Raw genomic sequence first — 10793 nt, 5'->3', positions numbered from 1 at the left:
TGAGAGGAACCGCTGTTTTGTGTCTGATTGTTTCCAGACACTTCAGCACCGATGACGCGCGCTCATTGGTGAGGCGGGCTGTCATTTCGACCGAGTCCAGCTCCACACCGAGAAAAGAGATCCTCTGCACTGGGGAGAGTTTGCTCTTTTCTCGGTTGACCTGAAGGCCCAGACGGCTGAGGTGCTGGAGCACCAGGTCCCTCTGTTCGCACAACAGATCTCGCGAGTGAGCTATGAGAAGCCAGTCGTCGAGATAGTTGAGGATGCGAAAGCCTGCCTGCCAAAGAGGGGACAGGGCTGCCTCCGCGACCTTCGTGAAGACGCGGGGAGAGAGGGACAGGCCGAATGGGAGAACCTTGTACTGATACGCCCGTCCCTCGAAAGCAAACCGTAGAAGGGCTCTGTGTCGAGGAAGAATCGAGACGTGAAAGTACACGTCCTTCAGGTCGATGGCTGCAAACCAATCCTGGGGGCGGATGCATGTGAGCATACGCCTCGTGGTGAGCATCTTGAACGGCAGCCTGAGAAGGGACCGATTCAGTGCTCTGAGATCCAGGATGAGTCTTAACCCACCGCTCTTTTTGGGCACGATGAAGTAGGGACTGTAGAACCCTGACTTCATCTCGGCTGGAGGGACAGGCTCGATTGCATCCTTCGCCAGTAGAACTGCAACCTCCGCACGCAGGACAGTGGCATGTGTATCTGATTGAACAGTAGTGTGGACCACGCCTCTGTACCTGGGGGGACGCCTGGCGAACTGAATCGCATAGCCGAGACGTACCGTCCATATCAACCACTGCGAGGGGCTGGGAAGCTGAAGCCAGGCTCCCAGCCGAGTCGACAGGGGTATCAAGGGAGCATTGACCGACGTGACCACGGTGGGGCAGCCTAGGGGGGGGAAGGGGAAGGGGAAGGGGACTGATCCCAGAAGGATGAACGTCCTGGAGAAAAGTCTGGCTGCATTGAGCAGCGCTTACCTTCTTCCCTGGTTCCCGCGCTGGCGACATCCAGCTCCGAGTCTGGTTCAGAGGAGTGGAGACACTGCTCAGGAAGGAAACCCGGGGCCGGAACCCCAGAGGTGAGAAATTCAGCTCTTTTTGTGACTTTGTGGGTACCGCCGGCCCGTGGGCCGACGGCGATGTAATAAGAGTGCACAGCAGCTCCCGGCCCTCCACCGGGAGTGGGGACGCAGATGTCCTCGTCCCCAAAAGAGCAGATTTCTTCACCACCGGGGTTCCCGTCTCAGGGACGTAGCTCGCCTGCGGGTGTTCTTCGCAGGACCCTGAGAAACGGGCGGCGCCCCTCTCCCACGGGGAGCTCGACGTCGGGCTGCGAGTCTTGCTTCGTGGACCTCAGCAGGGGACGGAGCTGGAGTTGGTTGAGGAGCCGTGGGGGGACGCCCTCGGCAACGAGCAGGCGGAAGCGGGGGCCCCGGCGGCGGAAAGGTTGTCCTTGCTTTGCGGCGGGGCAAGATATGTCTTATGGCCTCCGTCTGCTTCTGGACCGTGGAGAACTGCTGGGCGAAATCCTCCACGGTGTCGCCGAATAGGCCACCCTGGGAGACAGGAAAGTCGAGAAAGCGAGCTTTGTCAGCCTCTGCCATCTGAGCCAGGGTCAGCCATAGGTGCCGTTCCTGGACCACGCAGGTGGACATCACCTGACCAAGGGAATGCGCCGTGACCTTCGTGGCCCGGAGGGCGAAGTCGTGGTGGCGCGGAGTTCTTCAAATGTCCCCTGGTCAGGACCACTCTCGTGCAGGTGTTTAAGAGCCTGCGCCTGGTACACCAGGAGTGTCGCCATGGCATGCAGGGCAGTGGCAGCGTGCCCGGCGGCGTGAAAAGCCCGCTCCGTAAGGCCGGAGGAGAGCTTACACGCTCGGGAAGGGAGACGCGGACGACCCCGCCAGGTGGCAGCACCGCGTGGGCAAAGGTGCACCCCTTGGCTGCCCCGCCATCGAGAGTGGTGAGGGGAGAGGAGCTGGAGCGCGCTCTAAACGAATACGGAGCGCGCCACGATTTTGTCAGCTCCTCATGCACCTCCGGGAAGAAAGGAACCGGGGGAGAGCGCGGCGGTGCCGGCGGTGCCCTCCCCAGGAACCTGTCATCCAGCCTAGAGGGATCGGCCGGAGGCTCACTGGGAACCTCCAAGCCTATCCCCCTGGCCGCCCGGAGGAGCATAGCCGACAGTTCGGTGTCCGCCTCCGAAGGGGCAGCGACCGCGGGGGGGGCGCTGCACCAAAGGGGCGGAGGCCTCACCATCTGACTCTCCCTCCGATGCAGTGATAGACATCTTGTCCTCTGCAGGAGCACCGAAGGAGACGCTCAGCCCGGCGGGCGGGGAAGCGTACTGCTGCGGGAGCTCGACGGGGCCACGCTGAGATAGAGAAGACCGCAGGGCTTTTTGGGCCGGCGGAACATTCTCTACTGTGACTTGGATGTCCCCCCCGGGCCTCCCCGCGGTGGCCGAAAAGCATTGACGGCTTAACGACCGGCCGCGGGAGGAAAGCGGGGGGAGCCGGTTCGCGAATGAGTGGCGGGACTTCAGCGTGGCCATGGACATGCTCTCACAGTGCGGGCATGATCCATCCGTGAACGCTGCCTGAGCGTGCTCGAAGCCCAAGCACGTGAGGCAGCGTTCATGTCCGTCCGCAGGGGTGAGGAAACTACCACACCCAGAAACGCACGGCCGAAGAGCCATTCTGAAAAGAACGTCTGATCGGCCGCGAGAAATTGCTCTTTTGTGATCCCGGATTACCCAGGGAGGAACCGCTGGGGCAGCCGTGCACTCGCCTGGGCTGCTCGCTGGAAGCAAAAGGCTTTATAGCTGTGAAAACGGCTGCCCATGGGACCACGCCGGCGGCCGCCAATAAAGCTCTTTTTGTGAAGTTTCACTCTTTTAGTCTTGGCAGCACACCGGCGGGAGGGAGCATGAACTCCTGAAGAACTCTGGAAGTATCGAGGCTTGAACCATTGGCTCTGAAAGCAAAAGTCTGACTGAGTGGTGCGAGCCGCCATCTTATATACCTGTATGTACGGGGGCGTGGTCGGCACGCACGTCCACTCGCCAATTTTCATTGGCCTTTTCAATAAGGCTCAGAGATGATTGGTCTCTCAAGCAAGATCCCAATGTAACGTCGAAGTGATTCGACTGAAAGGGGAACTAAAATCACAAACAGTATACTGTAGTCCAGGTTCATGTTAGGATTTATTTCAGTTCATCACTAAAGTTTGCTTGCATATTTAGTTGCAGTAAATAGCTTAAACAACCACATGACTGAAAACAGACTGGCTGTATTACACTTTAATTTGAGCAAAATATTTCCAAACGTGCATGTTTGCTGTTGTTTTCAGATCATCAGACTCTTGATATCTGGCAACCGCAAACATGAAAGCTGGTGGAGGCTTGTTATGAGCGCAAGATGACGCAAATGTCAAATGAACCGTTTTTTGGATAAATAACAAACAGGAAAACAATTATGCTTAATCAAAAAAGCAGAAATTGTGATCATGATAAAATAGGATTTATCACGCAGCCCTACTGCCACAGTAATAGTATTACTAAAATTTTCGCTTGAGGTGATTTTCGCTTAAAACAATGACTAAGTTGCAAGATGGCGACAGTTGCATTTTTATGAAATGAGAGAGCGAGTATGAGTGTTATACAGCATTGCCATTGACGATGGTGAATTTTCCGAAATATTTGACCGCTGAATCCAGCGTTTAACCAATCAGAATTAACATGTTATATAAAGCTACAATGCTCAGAGAAAAGTCACAGAATGGGTCTGTTAACACAACAGTGTGTTTAGGAATGTCCGTACATGTGTTGGTCCTCTCTGCTTCTGATTAGGAGATGATTTTCGGAAGCGCTCTGTTCGTAAACACCTCTCTGGGCACAGACTCTGATTAGCTCAGTTGGTGACGTGCTAAAACTGAGCAATTGCAGGCTGAACTGAAGCAGGTGTTTCAAAAGGCTTTGAATTCTTTATCTCTCTCTGTGGGATATGATGTTTTTGAGCCATCTGCTTGCAGGATACTGTGGTTCTCATTACCCACCGTGGCCTTTCATGTGAATTTATTACTGTAATGGCTGTCTGTGTAAAGTCTCTGTGTTACACAGCATCTACTCTTTATTTTAGCCCATTCTGAGAGAATAGAGATAGAAAATGATGCGTACATGTTGGAAGCCAGATTTCAGCTAATGCTGCTTGAATGCACACCGCAGCTTAATAACACGGGTGATATCTAGTCTACTAGGTGGCAACTATGACAAACCGTACAGTTTTTGATTCTGGCATGTGTTACGTTGGTACTCTGAAACACTGCTTTAGAATGACAAACTTCTTCGCAGTTAAGCAGGAACATATTCATTCATCACAGCACACATCAAAACACATTTCTTCAGTGAAGTAAACAAAGTGAAATTTGCAGCAGGCTGTAGCGATGTAAACAAAGTTTGATGAAATCAAAACTTTTGATGAAATCTGTTGCAGGCTGTACTATAAACACAGTTTACATCACTTCAGCCTGCTGCATATTTCATCAAAAGATCATCAGAAAGTAGTTATTGGTATCCGCTTCGAGTAGGCTATGCGAATGCCACTGTTTCATTGACAGTAAGAGAAGTTGCGCTGGTTAGATCTTCATGCCACAGATGTTTCTAACTTATGCCGCTCTGATTTACACAGACAATTCATCAAGACAGACTTCTGAGTGTGCCGTAAAGTGAGAAGTCTCCCGTGCAATGGGCATATCGCATACAGGCGCACCACAGGTGCTCCACAGCCATCACTGCACTTCTTTTATTTGGCTCACAACTGTAACTAAAAGGAAACAGACCAGCTGAATGTGGATTCAAATGTCACTTCCTCAGAATTTAAATGTACATCTGAAGGAAACGTATTTGTTTCAGTTTGCTTGTTTGTTCATTTATTATGAAAATTGAAGGAAAGTGCATACAGAAGTTGTTTTCCAGATCATATTACCCATTTTATGCAATGTTATTTCTTGATCAGTTTAACAGATTTCCAAGAAATTGAATCGTTAATTCATAATTTATTCACTGATTCAGTAAAATACACTGATTCATTCAGGAATAAAGCAAGTGACTAGCTTTATGAGTGAGTCATTGAATCATGCAGTCAAGCTAATTGTTATTGATTCATTTAGGAATGGGTTAAATACAACCCAGCACTAGATAAAAGATGGACAAATCCAGTGATTGGGTGATTAGCTCAGTGATTAGCCCAGTGGTTGGGCTAAATGTTTAACCCAACCTTCTAGGCAGTTTTATTTATTTTTTATTTAAAGGGATAGTTCACCCAAAAATGAAAATTAGATTTTTGTCTGCTTACCCCCAGGGCATCCAAGATATAGGTGACTTTGTTTCTTCAGTAGAACACAAACAAAGATTTTTAACTCAAACCATTGCAGTCTGTTAGTTATATAATGGCAGTGAATGGGCACCAAACCTTTGAAAGTTAAAAAAAAAAACATGCACAGACAAATCAATAACCCTGCGGCTCGTCCTAAGACACAAAATTATCATATTTTTGCCAGAAACAGAACAGTATTTACAGTCAGGTCCATATATATTTGGACACTGACACAATTTTTATTATTTTAGCTGTTGACCAAAACATATTCAAGTTACAGTTATACAATGAATATGGGCTTAAAGTGCACACTCTGAGCTTTAATTTTTAGGGCAGTCTCATCAAATTGGTAGAAAGGTTAAGGAATTACAGCTCTTTAATATGTACCTCCCCCCTTTTTCAAGGGACCATAAGTAATTGGACAGTTGACTCAAAAGCTGTTTCATGGACAGTTGTGGACTATTCCTTCATTTTTTCTACATCAATTAACCAGGTAAAAGGTTTGGAGTTGATTATAAATGTACCATTTGTATTTGGAAGCTGTTGCTCTGAACCCATCATGCGGTCAAAGGAGCTCTGCATGCAAGTAAAACAGACAATTGTTAGGCTTCAAAAACAAAAGAAATGCATCAGAGAGATAGCAGGAACATTAGGAGTGGCCAAATCAACAGTTTGGTGAATTCTGAGAAGAAAAAGAACACACTGGTGAGATCAGCAACATAAAAAGGCCTGGATGTTCACAAAAGACGACAGTATGGTGGATGATTGGATGATCCTCTCCATGGTAATAAAACATTTTACAACATCCAGCCAAGTGAAGAATACTCTCCAGGAGGTAGACGTGTCACTGTCAAAGTCTATAATCAAGAGAAGACTTCACCAGAGTAAAATAGAGAGGGTTTACCACAAGGTGCAAACAAGGCCAGATTAGACTTTGTTAAAAAACATTTAAAAAAGCCAGACCATTTCTGGAAAAGCATTTTTTTGACTGCTGAAATTAAAATCAACGTGTACCAGAATGACGGGAAGAAAAAAGTATGGAGAAGGCTTGGAACAGCTCATGATCCAAAGCCTACACTGTAAAAAGTTTGCTGTAAATTTTACAGTAACTTACTGGCAGCTGGATGCCAGTAAGTTACTGTAAAAATGTTTACAGTATTAATACTGTAAGTGCATTTACAGTACTAAAAGGTCTTTACTGTAATTTCATTTACAGTATTTTTACTGTAATTTCATTTACAGTATTTTTACTGTAATTTCATTTACATTATTTTTACTGTAATTTAATTTACAGTGTTTTTACTGTATCTTCAATTACAGTATTTTTACTGTATTTTCAATTACAGTATCAGTACTATAGAGTTTATTTTCATTTATTTTAAACATTTTTTACCTGTAAAAACAATCCAATTAACCTACAGCACTGTAATTCAAGATTTTTACCACCCCAACCCCATAAAAATCACAATAACTCATAAGCATTAGTTCTGATAATATTCTTTTTAATTGTTGAACATTTTCTTTTTAAAAGTACAGAGACTTTGTATCATGGCAAACATACACATACTGAAAAGCAAAAATAAGTAAGTACACTACCAGTCATAAGTTTTTGAACACTAAGATTTTTTTAAAGAATTCTCTTCTGCTTACCAAGCCTGCATTAATTTGATCCAAATTTAATTTATTCCTCTGATCAAAGCTGAATTTTCAGCATCATTACTCGTCTTCAGTATCACATGATCCTTCAGAAATCATTCTAGTATGCTGATAAACATTATTTAATTTTTAGATTTTTCAGGATTCTTTGATGAATAGAAAGATATTATTTAGCAAGGATGATTTAAATTGATCAAAAGTGATAATAAAGACATTCATAATGTTACAAACTATTTCTGTTTCAGATAAATGCTGTTTATCTGAACTTTCTATTCATCAAAGAAACCTGAAAAAAAATGTATTTTAGCATTATAATAATTTCAGCAACATCATAATAATAGTTTTTGAGCAGAAAATCAAATTATTAGAATGATTTCTGAAGGATCATGTGACTGCAGTAATGATGCTAAAAATTAAGGTTTGATCACAGCAATAAATTACATTTTAAAATATATTCAAAAAGAAAACAGTTATTTTAAATAATAAAAATGGTTCAAAAGTGTACTGTGTTTGCTGTACTTTGGATCAAATGAATGCAGGCTTAGTGAGCAGAAGAGACCTTCTTTAAAAACATTTAAAATCTTACTGTTCAAAAGCTTTGTCTGGTAGTGTAAATAAAATAAAATCATACAGTAAAAATCTGTTTGTGTTGTGTTAAATTTTAGTAGTTTTGAGTCAAAGTTGACAAGCTCTCTGATGAGAAACGGCAGAATGGGATTCAGGCTGATGCTTGCTGTTTGCACCCTCTTTCCAGAAGTCCATCTGATCTGTGACTGTCAATGCATTTGCTGCCACAAAGGTTGACTGTCTGAACAAACCTGCAAGCACAAGAAAAACAGTGTTTAAAGAATTTGCCTCAACTGTCAAACTTGGTGCTGTATGCATTTAAAAAAAAAAATGATATACTACATACGAACGCAGTAGTAAGAAAAAAAACTGAAGAAACTTTTTCTTGAAATTTTTTATAAAGAATTTTATGAATGGGTCAGTAAGTCACTGATTCTAGGTGTTTAAAAAAGGTAAATTCATTCAGTAATGAAACACTGCTGTGTGCAGAGATGCACAACATGGCTTTGTTAAGAACCGTTTTTACTAAATGGAGCAAAAAGACAATACTTTCTTCATGATTTAAATCACTTAATATTACATTCTTGTTTATTGAATTTTGTTGCCCTGACACTCAAAAGTCTGCCACAGACCATGCTAAATGCTAACCAATCTGTTCATATAAACATTCTAAACGTGTGTTTCCTAGAAAGTCTGTGCATATAATAAGCCTACTATGATTAAAAATCTCTAATTGTTGCTTTACAGTAACAATAATCTAAATTGACAGACGGTAAGATTGCTATTATGAATTTAAAGGTTACAGTAAGTTAAAGATACCTGAAGCAGCTGCATTTTGCTGTTTAAATGCTGGTTTAATAGAAATAATTTTAATGTGCATGCAAACTCAATCTTGATGTGACAAGACATGGTAATAAAAAACATTCCCCGGAAATAAATACCTTTCAAATGTGTACTTTAAATACAATATAACTTGCTTAGGATAAAAGCATCTGAAAAATGCATGAATGTAAATGCAATGTAAAACAAAAATGTTTTGGGTTACCTGATTCTGCATGTCTGTAAAATGGACAGCTGGCTGTATGATGATTCTGCCCCTGATGGTCAGCATCCAGTTAGTGCTTGGAGAAATCTCCTGTAACAGACAGTGTCACAACACCCTTTTAGTGTTACTATAGTTTATGATCAGAAAAGACAACTACTGTACAGTAATAAAATCTACATTTTTAATAAAATAAACATTTATAATATTTATTAGCAAAACTTGTTATATTAATATATTGCTAGCTCGTTACTCTCTTTAAAAGGTTAACCTGTTCTGCAAGTCAGTGGAGAACAGCAGCCTGTGGCTAATTTGGCTAATTTAGTAACGTTAACATTAACTTAGTTAAATTGATGAAAGGGGAAGCTCACCTGTTGTTTGCACCGCGACGACGGCAATCACCAGAAAAGACTCTAATACACCTCCGATGCAGACGACATGACCACGAGACCACAAACTTGAAAATAAAACACAAAAGATGCAGTTAACCGCGGTGTTCAGTTTTGCCTCAGTGTTTCATTTTAGCGCGCTGTTTATGTCACGTCTGTCACTGAAGGGACCGTCTATAAAGTTACATGCGACATTCATACACACATTTCTTACTTAAACATCATTTGAAGAGAATTACCTTGCCAGCTATAAAGAGGCAGCGTTTAAAAGATATTATGCTGCTCTGTGACTAACGTTAAGTTTGTCTACTTCGGCTTACTGACATTATTAGCTTACCAGTTCATTATCGTTGATACTATGGCAGTCATTCACAGAAGAAGATCCAAAATACACCTCCGCGCTCCGACGTTACAGACGACATCCAGACCAGAAACTTGAAAATGACAAGCAAAAGAAGGGCTTGAAAATACAGTTTAAAATCTCCACAGAAACAGTGGTGTTGCTTAACGCACTTTACCTCAGTATTTCACCTCAGTTTGCTGTTAAGCTTGAGTAAGGGCTCGTCAGACGAACTAACTTGCATTAAAGGGCAGCCGAATATACAAACGTGTTTCTCAGTTTAAATAAAGTTTATTTCGACTAATATAGGTCACCTTAATTTACTCACCAGTCCATGTTTTCACCGTTATGGCGGCGCCCCGGCCGCCAGTCAGAAAAAAAAGGCTAACGTTACCGACATGAAAAACACGATGAATATTGTTAGTTTGCTGTTAACAAGTGAAAACAAATTAAAATTGTTCAGTTTTTCATAAAACAGAAATAATATACTAACCTTTTTGTCGTGTTATTGATGCAACATTTCTCTTTTGTCCTTTTTACCGCCACTTCCTCTCAACAGGAGAAAAAAAAATCTCCCTTGCCATTGGTCAATTTTTCGCGGGCAAGTTCACTACTGTAAACGGATTTACAGTAGTGGAGAATTACAGTAGTGATCATATATTTTCCCATAATCCTTTGCAGTTTACAGTAAAATACTGTATATACATTTTACAGTATCTTACTGTAGATATTACAGTAAAATACTGTTCAAATTACAAAAATCGGTTACAGTGTACAACATCATCTGTGAAACATGGTGGAGCAGTGTAATGGCATGAGCATGCATGGCTTCCTGTGGCACTGGGTTACCGGTGTTTAGTGATGATTTGACAGAAGACAGAAGCAGCCGGAAGAATTCGGAAGTGTATAGGGATGTACTGTCTGCCCAGATTCAGTTAAATGGAGCAAAGTTGTTTGGGCGGCTCTTCATAGTACAAATAGACAATGACCTAAAACATACAGCAAAAGCAACCCAGGAGTTTTTAAAGGTAAAAAATTGGAATATGCTGCAATGGCCAAGTCAATCTTCTGATTTCAAATTGATTGAGCATGAATTTCACTTGCTGAAGACAAAACTAAAGGCAGAAAGACCCACAAACCAACAACAACTGAAGTCAGCTGCAGTGAAGGCCTGGCAAAGCACCACAAAGGAGGAAACCCAGTCTATGGTGATGTCCATGAGTTCCAGATTTAAGACACTCATTGCCTGCAAAGGATTCTCAACAAAATATTAAAAATTAACATTTTATTTATGATTATATTTATTTGTCCAATTACTTTTGAGCCTCTGAAAATGGGGGGTCTGTGTATAAAAATGGTTGTAATTCCTTAGCATTTTATGTTATATTTTTGTTCAACCCCTTGAATTAAAGCTTAAAGTCTGCA

At 42.8% G+C, this 10793-nt stretch overlaps 1 long non-coding RNA gene across 1 annotated transcript; it reads right to left on the bottom strand.

Moving 5' to 3' along the window:
* Positions 1–6890: 6890 nt before the first annotated feature.
* Positions 6891–9242, bottom strand: LOC141335872 (uncharacterized). The gene is made up of 3 exons (XR_012355636.1): positions 9011–9242; positions 8643–8732; positions 6891–7848 (listed from the first exon to the last, which is right to left on the bottom strand). It is a non-coding gene; the product is annotated as an uncharacterized lncRNA (long non-coding RNA).
* Positions 9243–10793: the final 1551 nt, after the last annotated feature.

Source organism: Garra rufa, chromosome 5, assembly GCF_049309525.1.
Source record: "Garra rufa chromosome 5, GarRuf1.0, whole genome shotgun sequence".
Lineage (NCBI taxonomy): Eukaryota > Metazoa > Chordata > Actinopteri > Cypriniformes > Cyprinidae > Garra > Garra rufa.
The sequence above is the reverse complement of the archived record's forward strand: the minus strand, read 5'-3'. Positions and strand labels throughout refer to the sequence as shown.